Raw genomic sequence first — 12945 nt, forward strand, 5'->3', positions numbered from 1 at the left:
GCACCACCACCGGGTGGGCTCGAACCTCCGACTTTTCGGTTAACAGCCGATTGCGCTAGCCAATTGTGCCACGGAGACAGTCCTGCTCCACTCTCACCATCATCAGAACATATCTTCAAAGCTATCAGCGCAAAGAAAAAAGCAACACACCTGTCCCAGGAGGGCTCGAAACTCCAACCTTTCGGTTACCAGCCGATCGCGCTAGCCAATTGCGCCACGGAGACAGTTCTGCTCCACTCTCACCACCATCAGAACATATCTTCAAAGCCATCAGAACAGAGAAAAAAAAAGCGCCGAACCACCACTGGGTGGGCTCGAACCTCCAACCTTTCGGTTAACAGCCGATCGCGCTAGCCAATTGCGCCACGGAGACAGTCGTTTTCCACTCTCACCATAATCAGAACATATCTTTAAAGCTGTCAGCCCAAAGAAAAAAAAGCAACGCACCAGGCCCGGAGGGCTCGTACCTCCAACCTTTCGGTTAACAGCCGATCGCGCTAGCAAACTGCGCCACGGAGACAGTCGTGCTCCACCCTCACCACCATCAGAACATATCTTCAAAGCTATCAGCGCAAAGAAAAACGCAACACACCACTCCCGGGAGGGCTCGAAACTCCAAACTTTCGGTTAACAGCCGATCGCGCTAGCCAATTGCGCCACGGAGACAGTCCTGCTCTACTCTCACCACCATCAAAACATATCTTCAAAGCTATCAGCCCAAAGAAAAAAAAGCGCCGCACCACCACCGGGTGGGCTCGAACCTCCAACGTTTCGGTTAACAGCCGATCACGCTATCCAATCGCACCACGGAGACAGTTCTTCTCTCACCACCGTCAGAACATTTGTTCAGAGTTATCAGCCCAAAAAAAAGCGCCGCACCACCACCGGGTGGGCTCGAACCTCCAACCTTTCGGTTAACAGCCGATCGCGCTAGCCAATTCCCCACGGAGGCAGTCGTGCTCCACTCTCACCACTGTCAGAACATTTCTTCAGAGCTATCACCCCAAAGAATAAAAAGCGCCGCACCACCACCGCGTGGGCTCGAACCCCCAACCTTTCGGTTAACAGCCGGTCGCGCTAGCCAATGGCTCCACAAAGACAGTCCTGCTCCACTCTCACCACCAGCAGAACATATCTTCAAAGCTATTACCGCAAAGAAAAATGCAACACACCACTCTCGGGAGGGCTCGAAACTCCAACCTTTCGCTTAACAGCCGATCGCGCTAGCGTATTGCGCCACGGAGACAGTCTTGCTCCACTCTCACCACCATCAGAACATATCTTCAAAGCTATCAGCGCAAAGAAAAAAAGCGCCGCACCACCACCGGGTGGACTCGAAACTCCAGCCTTTCGGTTAACAGGCGATCGCGCTAGCCAATTGCGCCATGGAGACAGTCCTGCTCCACTCTAACCACCATCAGAACATATCTTCAAAGCTATCAGCCCAAAGAAAAAAAAAGCGCCGCACCACCACCGGGTGGGCTCGAACCTCCGACCTTTCAGTTAACAGCCGATCGAGCTAGCCAATTGCGCCACGGAGACAGTCGTGCTCCGCTCTCACCATCATCAGAACATATTTTCAAAGCTATCGGCGCAAAGAAAAAAGCAACACGCCGCTCCCGGGAAGGCTCGAACCTCCAAATTTTCGGTTAACAGCCGATCACGCTAGCCAATTGCGCCACGGAGACAGTCCTGCTCCACTCTCACCACCATCAGAACATATCGCCAAAGCTATCAGCCCAAAGAAAAAAAAGCGCCGCAGCACCACCGAGTGGACTCGAACCTCCAACCTTTCGGTTAACAGCTGATCGCGCTAGCCAATTACGCCACGGAGACAGCCGTGCTCCACACTCACTACCATCAGAACATATCTTCAACGCTATCAGCGCAAAGAAAAAAGCAACACACCACTCTCGGGAGGGCTCGAAACTCCAACCTTTCGGTTAACAGCCGATCGCGCTAGCCAATTGCGCCACGGAGACATTCCTGCTCCACTCTCACCACCATCAGAACATATCTTCAAAGCTATCAGCACAAAGAAAAAAAAGCGCCGCACCACCACTGGGTGGGCTCGAACCTCCAACCTTTCGGTTAACACCCGATCGCGCTAGCCAATTGCGCCACGGAGACAGACGTGCTCCACTCTCATCACCATCAGAACTTATCTTCAAAGCTATCAGCGCAAAGAAAAAAGCAACACACTACTTCCGGGAGAGCTCGAACCTCCAACTGTTCAGCCAATTGCGCCACGGGGACAGTCCTGCTCTACTCTCACCACCGCCAGAAAATTTCTTCAGAGCTATCAGCCCAAAGAAAAAAAAGCGCCGCACCACCACCGGGTGGGCTCGAACCTCCAACCTTTCGGTTAACAGCCGATCGCGCTAGCCAATTGCCCCACGGAGACAGTCGTGCTCCACTCTCACCACCGTCAGAACATTTCTTCAGAGCTATCACCCCAAAGAAAAAAAAAGCGCCGCACCACAACCGGGTGGGCTCGAACCTCCAACCTTTCGGTTAACAGCCTTTAGCGCTAGCCAATTGCGCCACGAAGATAGTCCTGCTCCACTCTCACCACCATCAGAACATATCTTCAAAGCTATTACCGCAAAGAAAAAAGCAACACACCACTCCCGGGAGGGCTCGCACCTCCAACATTTCGGGTAACAGCCGATCGCGCTAGCCAATTGCGCCACGGAGACATTCCTGCTCCACTCTCACCACCATCAGAACATATCTTCAAAGCTATCAGCCCAAAGGAAAAAAAGCGCCGCACCACCACCGGGTGGGCTCGAAACTCCACCCTTTCGGTTAACAGCCGATCGCGCTAGCCAATTGCGCCACGGAGACAGTTCTGCTCCACTCTCACCACCATCAGAACATATCTTCAAAGCCATCAGCCCAAAGAAAAAAAGCGCCTCACCACCACTGGGTGGGCTCGAACCTCCAACCTTTCGGTTAACAGCCAATCGCGCTAGCCAATTGCGCCACGGAGACAGTCCTGCTCCACTCTTACCACCATCAGAACATATCTTCAAAGCCATCAGCCCAAAGAAAAAAAAAGCGCCGCACCACCACTGGGTGGGCTCGAAGCTCCGACCTTTCGGTTAACAGCCGATCGCGCTAGCCAATTGCGCCACAGAGAAGGTCGTGCTCCACTCTCACCACTGTCAGAACATTTTTTCAGAGCTATCACCCCAAATAAAAAAGCGCCGCACCACCACCGCGTGGGCTCGAACCTCCAACCTTTCGGTTAACAGCCGGTCGCGCTAGCCAATTGCGCCACAAAGACAGTCCTGCTCCACTCTCACAACCAGCAGAACATATCTTCAGAGCTATTACCGCAAAGAAAAATGCAACACACCACTCTCGGGAGGGCTCGAAACTCCAACCTTTCGGTTAACAGCCGATCGCGCTAGCGTATTGCGCCACTGAGACAGTCTTGCTCCACTCTCACCACCATCAGAACATATCTTCAAAGCTATCAGCACAAAGAAAAAAAGCGCCGCACCACCACCGGGTGGGCTCGAACCTCCAACCTTTCGGTTAACAGCCGATCGCGCTAGCCAATTGCGCCACGGAGACAGTCCTGCTCCAGTCTCACCACCATCAGAACATATCTTCAAAGCTGTCAGCCCAAAAAAAAGCGCCGCACCACCACCGGGTGGGCTCGAACCTCCGACTTTTCGGTTAACAGCCGATCGCGTAGCCAATTGCGCCATGGAGACAGTCCTGCTCCACTCTCACCACCATCAGAACATATCTTCGAAGCTATCAGCCCAAAAAAAAAAGCGCCGCACCACCACCGGGTGGGCTCGAACCTCCGACCTTTCGGTTAACAGCCGATCGCGCTAGCCAATTGCGCCGCGGAGACAGTCGTGCTCCGCTCTCACCATCATCAGAACATATCTTCAAAGCTATCGGCGCAAAGAAAAAAGCAACACGCCACTCCCGGGAGGGCTCGAACATCCAAATTTTCGGTTAACAGCCGATCACGCTAGCCAATTGCGCCACGGAGACAGTCCTGCTCCACTCTCACCACCATCAGAACATATCGCCAAAGCTATCAGCCCAAAGAAAAAAAGCGCCGCACCACCTCCGAGTGGACTCGAACCTCCAACCTTTCGGTTAACAGCTGATCGCGCTAGCCAATTACGCCACGGAGACAGCCGTGCTCCACACTCACTACCATCAGAACATATCTTCAAAGCTATCAGCGCAAAGAAAAAAGCAACACACCACTCTCGGGAGGGCTCGAAACTCCAACCTTTCGGTTAACAGCCGATTCAGCTTGTCAATTGCGCCACGGAGACAGTCTTGCTTCACTCTCACCACCATTAAAACATATCTTAAAGCTATCAGCCCAAAGAAAAAAAAGCGCCGCACCACCACCGGGTGGGCTCGAACCTCGAACCTTTCGGTTAACTTCCGATCGCGCTAGCCAATTGCGCCAAGGAGACAGTAGTGCTCCAATCTCACCACCATCAGAACATATCTTCAAAGCTATCAGCGCAAAGAAAAAAACAACACGCTACTTCCGGGAGGGCTCGAACCTCCAACTGTTCAGCCAATCGCGCCACGGGGACAGTCCTGCTCCACTCTCACCACCGTGAGAACATTTCTTCAGAGCTATCAGCCCACAGAAAAAAAAAGCGCCGCACCACCACTGGGTGGGCTCGAACCTCCAACTTTTCGGTTAACAGCCGATCACGCTAGCCAATTGCGCCACGGAGACAGTCCTGCTCCACTCTCACCACCGTCAGAACATTTCTTCAGAGCTATCAGCCCAAAGAAAAAAAGCGCCGCACCACCACCGGGTGGGCTCGAACCTCCAACCTTTCGGTTAACAGCCGATCGCGCTAGCCAATTGCCCCACGGAGACAGTCTTGCTCCACTCTCACCACCTTCAGAACATATCTTCAAAGCTATTACCGCAAAGAAAAAAGCAACACACCGCTGCCGGGAGGGCTCGAAACTCCAACCTTTCGGTTAACAGCCTATCGCGCTAGCCCATTGCGCCACGGAGACAGTCTTGCTTCACTCTCACCACCATTAGAACATATCTTCAAAGCTATCAGCCCAAAGAAAAAAAGCGCCGCACCACCACCGGGTGGGCTCGAACCTCGAACCTTTCGGTTAACTTCCGATCGCGCTAGCCAATTGCGCCAAGGAGACAGTCGTGCTCCAATCTCACCACCATCAGAACATATCTTCAAAGCTATCAGCGCAAAAAAAACAACACACTACTCCCGGGTGGGCTCGAACCTCCAACCTTTTGGTTAACAGCCAATCGCGCCAGCCAATTGCGCCACGGAGACAGTCCTGCCCCACTTTCACCACCATCAGAACATATCTTCAAAGCTATCAGCACAAAGAAAAAAAAAAGCGCCGCACCACCACTGGGTGGGCTCGAACCTCCAACCTTTCGGTTAACAACCGATCGCGCTAGCCAATTGCGCCACGGAGACAGTCGTGCTCTATTCTCATCACCATCAGAACTTATCTTCAAAGCTATCAGCGCAAAGAAAAAAGCAACACACTACTCCCGGGAGAGCTCGAACCTCCAACTGTTCAGCAAATTGTGCCACGGGGACAGTCCTGCTCTACTCTCACCACCGTCAGAACATTTCTTCAGAGCTATCAGCCCAAAGAAAAAAAAGCGCCGCCCCACCAGCGTGTTGGCTCGAACCTCCAACCTTTCGGTTAACAGCCGATCGCGCTAGCCAATTGCGCCAAGAAGACAGTCCTGCTCCACTCTCACCACCTTCAGAACATATAATCAAAGCTATTACCGCAAAGAAAAAAGCAACACACCGCTCCCGGGAGGGCTCGAAACTCCAACCTTTCGGTTAACAGCCAATCGCGCTAGCCCATTGCGCCACGGAGACAGTCGTGCTCCACTCTCATCACCATCAGAACATATCTTCAAAGCTATCAGCGCAAAGAAAAAAGCAACACACTACTCCCGGGAGAGCTCGAACCTCCAACTGTTCAGCAAATTGCGCCACGGGGACAGTCCTGCTCCACTCTCACCACCATCAGAACATATCTTCAAAGCTATCAGCACAAAGAAAAAAAAAGCGCCGCACCACCACTGGGTGGGCTCTAACCTCCAACCTTTCGGTTAACACCCGATCGCGCTAGCCAATTGTGCCACGGAGACAGTCGTGCTCTACTCTCATCACCATCAGAACTTATCTTCAAAGCTATCAGCGCAAAGAAAAAAGCAACACAATACTCCCGGGAGAGCTCGAACCTCCAACTGTTCAGCAAATTGCGCCACGGGGACAGTCCTGCTCTACTCTCACCACCGTCAGAACATTTCTTCAGAGCTATCAGCCCAAAGAAAAAAAAGCGCCGCACCACCACCGGGTGGGCTCGAACCTCCAACCTTTCGGTTAACAGTCGATCGCGCTAGCCAATTGCCCCACGGAGACAGTCGTGCTCCACTCTCACCACCGTCAGAACATTTCTTCAGAGCTATCACCCCAAAGAAAAAAAAAGCGCCGCACCACAACCGGGTGGGCTCGAACCTCCAACCTTTCGGTTAACAGCCTTTAGCGCTAGCCAATTGCGCCACGAAGATAGTCCTGCTCCACTCTCACCACCATCAGAACATATCTTCAAAGCTATTACCGCAAAGAAAAAAGCAACACACCACTCCCGGGAGGGCTCGAACCTCCAACCTTTCGGGTAACAGCCGATCGCGCTAGCCAATTGCGCCACGGAGACATTTCCTGCTCCACTCTCACCACCATCAGAACATATCTTCAAAGCTATCAGCCCAAAGGAAAAAAAGCGCGGCACCACCACCAAGTGGGCTCGAAACTCCAACCTTTCGGTTAACAGCCGATCGCGCTAGCCAATTGCGCCACGGAGACAGTTCTGCTCCACTCTCACCACCATCAGAACATATCTTCAAAGCCATCAGCCCAAAGAAAAAAAGCGCCGCACCACCACTGGGTGTGCTCGAACCTCCAACTTTTCGGTTAACAGCCAATCGCGCTAGCCAATTGCGCCACGCGACAGTCCTGCTCCACTCTTACCACCATCAGAACATATCTCCAGAGCTATCACCCCAAAGAAAAAAAAGCGCCACACCACCACCGCGTGGGCTCAAACCTCCAACCTTTCGGTTAACAGCCGGTCGCGCTAGCCAATTGCGCCACGCGACAGTCCTGCTCCACTCTTACCACCATCAGAACATATCTCCAGAGCTATCACCCCAAAGAAAAAAAAGCGCCACACCACCACCGCGTGGGCTCAAACCTCCAACCTTTCGGTTAACAGCCGATCGCGCTAGCGTATTGCGCCACGGAGACAGTCTTGCTCCACTCTCACCACCATCAGAACATATCTTCAAAGCTGTCAGCCCAAAAAAAAAGCGCCGCACCACCACCGGGTGGGCTCGAACCTCCGACGTTTCGGTTAACAGCCGATTGCGCTAGCCAATTGCGCCACGGAGACAGTCCTGCTCCACTCTCACCACCATCAGAACATATCTTCAAAGCTATCAGCGCAAAGAAAAAAGCAACACACCGTTCCCAGGAGGGCTCGAAACTCCAACCTTTCGGTTACCAGCCGATCGCGCTAGCCAATTGCGCCACGGAGACAGTTCTGCTCCACTCTCACCACCATCAGAACATATCTTCAAAGCCATCAGCACAAAGAAAAAAAAAGCGCCGCACCACCACTGGGTGGGCTCGAACCTCCAACCTTTCGGTTAACAGCCGATCGCGCTAGCCAATTGCGCCACGGAGACAGTCGTTTTCCACTCTCACCATAATCAGAACATATCTTTAAAGCTATCAGCCCAAAGAAAAAAAAGCAACGCACCAGTCCCGGAGGGCTCGTACCTCCAACCTTTCGGTTAACAGCCGATCGCGCTAGCCAATTGCGCCACGGAGACAGTCCTGCTCTACTCTCACCACCATCAAAACATATCTTCAAAGCTATCAGCCCAAAGAAAAAAAAGCGCCGCACCACCACCGGGTGGGCTCGAACCTCCAACGTTTCGGTTAACAGCCGATCACGCTATCCAATCGCACAACGGAGACAGTCCTACTCTCACCACCGTCAGAACATTTCTTCAGAGTTATCAGCCCAAAAAAAAAGTGCCGCACCACCACCGGGTGGGCTCGAACCTCCAACCTTTCGGTTAACAGCCGATCGCGCTAGCCAATGGCGCCACAAAGACAGTCCTGCTCCACTCTCACCACCAGCAGAACATATCTTCAAAGCTATTACCGCAAAGAAAAATGCAACACACCACTCTCGGGAGGGCTCGAAACTCCAACCTTTCGGTTAACAGCCGATCGCGCTAGCGTATTGCGCCACGGAGACAGTCTTGCTCCACTCTCACCACCATCAGAACATATCTTCAAAGCTATCAGCGCAAAGAAAAAAAGCGCCGCACCACCACCGGGTGGGCTCGAAACTCCAACCTTTCGGTTAACAGGCGATCGCGCTAGCCAATTGCGCCATGGAGACAGTCCTGCTCCACTCTAACCACCATCAGAACATATCTTCAAAGCTATCAGCCCAAAGAAAAAAAAAGCGCCGCACCACCACCGGGTGGGCTCGAACCTCCGACCTTTCAGTTAACAGCCGATCGCGCTAGCCAATTGCGCCACGGAGACAGTCGTGCTCCGCTCTCACCATCATCAGAACATATTTTCAAAGCTATCGGCGCAAAGAAAAAAGCAACACGCCGCTCCCGGGAGGGCTCGAACCTCCAAATTTTCGGTTAACAGCCGATCACGCTAGCCAATTGCGCCACGGAGACAGTCCTGCTCCACTCTCACCACCATCAGAACATATCGCCAAAGCTATCAACCCAAAGAAAAAAAAGCGCCGCACCACCACCGAGTGGACTCGAACCTCCAACTTTTCGGTTAACAGCTGATCGCGCTAGGCAATTACGCCACGGAGACAGCCGTGCTCCACACTCACTACCATCAGAACATATCTTCAAAGCTATCAGCGCAAAGAAAAAAAAGCGCCGCACCACCACCGGGTAGGCTCAAACCTCCAACCTTTCGGTTAACTTCCGATCGCGCTAGCTAATTGCGCCAAGGAGACAGTCGTGCTCCAATCTCACCACCTTCAGAACATATCTTCAAAGCTATCAGCGCAAAGACAAAAACAACACGCTACTCCCGGGAGGGCTCGAACCTCCAACTGTTCAGCCAATTGCGCCACGGGGACAGTCCTGCTCCACTCTCACCACCGTCAGAACATTTCTTCAGAGCTATCAGCCCAAAGAAAAAAAAGCGCCGCACCACCACTGGGTGGGCTCGAACCTCCAACTTTTCGGTTAACAGCCGATCACGCTAGCCAATTGCGCCACGGAGACAGTCCTGCTCCACTCTCACCACCGTCAGAACATATCTTCAAGGCTATCAGCGCAAAGAAAAAAAGCGCCGCACCACCACCGGGTGGGCTCGAACCTCCAACCTTTCGTTTAACAGCCAATCGCGCTAGCCAACTGCGCCACGGAGACAGTCTTGCTCCACCCTCACCCCCATTAGAACATATCTTCAAAGCTATCAGCGCAAAGAAAAAAGCAACACACCTGTCCCAGGAGGGCTCGAAACTCCAACCTTTCGGTTAACAGCCGATCGCGCTAGCCAATTGCGCCACGGAGACAGTTCTGCTCCACTCTCACCACCATCAGAACATATCTTCAAAGCCATCAGCCCAAAGAAAAAAAAGCGCCGCACCACCACTGGGTGGGCTCGAACCTCCAACCTTTCGGTTAACAACCGATCGCGCTAGCCAATTGCGCCACGGAGACAGTCGTTCTCCACTCTCACCATAATCAGAACATATCTTTAAAGCTATCAGCCCAAAGAAAAAAAAGCAACGCACCAGTCCCGGAGGGCTCGTACCTCCAACCTTTCGGTTAACAGCCGCACGCGCTAGCAAACTCCGCCACGGAGACAGTCGTGCTCCACCCTCACCACCATCAGAACATATCTTCAAAGCTATCAGCGCAAAGAAAAACGCAACACACCACTCCCGGGAGGGCTCGAAACTCAAACCTTTCGGTTAACAGCCGATCGCGCTAGCCAATTGCCCCACGGAGGCAGTCGTGCTCCACTCTCACCACTGCCAGAACATTTCTTCAGAGCTATCACCCCAAAGAATAAAAAGCGCCGCAACCACCACCGCGTGGGCTCGAACCCCCAAACTTTCGGTTAACAGCCGGTCGCGCTAGCCAATGGCGCCACAAAGACAGTCCTGCTCCACTCTCACCACCAGCAGAACATATCTTCAAAGCTATTACCGCAAAAAAAAATGCAACACACCACTCTCGGGAGGGCTCGAAACTCCAACCTTTCGGTTAACAGCCGATCGCGCTAGCGTATTGCGCCACGGAGACAGTCTTGCTCCACTCTCACCACCATCAGAACATATCTTCAAAGCTATCAGCGCAAAGAAAGAAAGCGCCGCACCACCACCGGGTGGGCTCGAAATTCCAACCTTTCGGTTAACAGCCGATCGCGCTAGCCAATTGCGCCATGGAGACAGTCCTGCTCCACTCTCTCCACCATCAGAACATATCTTCAAAGCTATCAGCGCAAAGCAAAAAACAACACGCTACTCCCGGGAGGGCTCGAACCTCCAACTGTTCAGCCAATTGCGCCACGGGGACAGTCCTGCTCCACTCTCACCACCGCCAGAACATTTCTTCAGAGCTATCAGCCCAAAGAAAAAAAAAGCGCCGCACCACCACTGGGTGGGCTCGAACCTCCAACTTTTCGGTTAACAGCCGATTACGCTAGCCAATTGCGCCACGGAGACAGTCCTGCTCCACTCTCACCACCGTCAGAACAATTCTTCAGAGCTATCAGCCCAAAGAAAAAAAGCCACGCACCACCACCGGGTGGGCTCGAACCTCCAAAATCTCGGTTAACAGCCGATTGCGCTAGCCAATTGCCCCACCGAGACAGTCGTGCTCCACTCTCACTACCGTCAGAACATTTCTTCAGAGCTATCACCCCAAAGAAAAAAAGCGCCGCCCCACCACCGGGTTGGCTCGAACCTCCAACCTTTCGGTTAACAGCCGATCGCGCTAGCCAATTGCGCCACGAAGAGAGTCCTGCTCCACTCTCACCACCATCAGAACATAACTTCAAAGCTATTACCGCAAAGAAAAAAGCAACACACCGCTCCCGGGAGGGCTCGAAACTCCAACCTTTCGGTTAACAGCCGATCGCGCTAGCCCATTGCACCACGGAGACAGTCTTGCTCCACTTTCACCACCATCAGAACATATCTTCAAAGCTATCAGCCCAAAGAAAAAAAAAGCGCCGCACCACCACCGCGTGGGCTCGAACCTCCAACCTTTCGGTTAACAGCCGGTCGCGCTAGCCAAATGCGCCACAAAGACAGTCCTGCTCCACTCTCACACCAAGCAGAACATATCTTCAGAGCTATTACCGCAAAGAAAAATGCAACACACCACTCTCGGGAGGGCTCGAAACTCCAACCTTTCGGTTAACAGCCGATCGCGCTAGCCAATTGCGCCACGGAGACAGTCGTGCTCCGCTCTCACCATCATCAGAACATATTTTCAAAGCTATCGGCGCAAAGAAAAAAGCAACACGCCGCTCCCGGGAGGGCTCGAACCTCCAAATTTTCGGTTAACAGCCGATCACGCTAGCCAATTGCGCCACGGAGACAGTCCTGCTCCACTCTCACCACCATCAGAACATATCGCCAAAGCTATCAGCCCAAAGAAAAAAAAGCGCCGCACCACCACCGAGTGGACTCGAACCTCCAACCTTTCGGTTAACAGCTGATCGCGCTAGGCAATTACGCCACGGAGACAGCCGTGCTCCACACTCACCACCATCAGAACATATCTTCAAAGCTATCAGCGCAAAGAAAAAAGCAACACACCACTCTCGGGAGGGCTCGAAACTCCAACCTTTCGGTTAACAGCCGATTCAGCTTGTCAATTGCGCCACGGAGACAGTCTCGCTTCACTCTCACCACCATTAGAACATATCTTCAAAGCTATCAGCCCAAAGAAAAAAAAGCGCCGCACCACCACCGGGTAGGCTCAAACCTCCAACCTTTCGGTTAACTTCCGATCGCGCTAGCCAATTGCGCCAAGGAGACAGTCGTGCTCCAATCTCACCACCATCAGAACATATCTTCAAAGCTATCAGCGCAAAGAAAAAAACAACACGCTACTCCCGGGAGGGCTCGAACCTCCAACTGTTCAGCCAATTGCGCCACGGGGACAGTCCTGCTCCACTCTCACCACCGTCAGAACATTTCTTCAGAGCTATCAGCCCAAAGAAAAAAAAGCGCCGCACCACCACTGGGTGGGCTCGAACCTCCAACTTTTCGGTTAACAGCCGATCACGCTAGCCAATTGCGCCACGGAGACAGTCCTGCTCCACTCTCACCACCGTCAGAACATATCTTCAAAGCTATCTGCGCAAAGAAAAAAAGCGCCGCACCACCACCGGGTGGGCTCGAACCTCCAACCTTTCGGTTAACAGCCGATCGCGCTAGCCAATTGCGCCACGGAGACAGTCCTGCTCCAGTCTCGCCACCATCAGAACATATCTTCAAAGCTGTCAGCCCAAAAAAAAGCGCCACACCACCACCGGGTGGGCTCGAACGTCCGACTTTTCGGTTAACAGCCGATCGCGCTAGCCAATTGCGCCATGGAGACAGTCCTGCTCCACTCTCACCACCATCAGAACATATCTTCAAAGCTATCAGCCCAAAAGAAAAAAAGCACCGCACCACCACCGGGTGGGCACGAAATTCAACCTTTCGGTTAACAGCCAATCGCGCTAGCCATTTGCGCCACGGAGATAGTCCTGCTCCACTCTCACCTCCATCAGAACATATCTTCAAAGCTATCAGCACAAAGAAAAAAAAGCGCCGAACCACCACCGGGTGGGCTCGAACCTCCAACATTTC

This window comes from Rhipicephalus microplus, unplaced genomic scaffold (genome assembly GCF_043290135.1).
Source record: "Rhipicephalus microplus isolate Deutch F79 unplaced genomic scaffold, USDA_Rmic scaffold_13, whole genome shotgun sequence".
Lineage (NCBI taxonomy): Eukaryota > Metazoa > Arthropoda > Arachnida > Ixodida > Ixodidae > Rhipicephalus > Rhipicephalus microplus.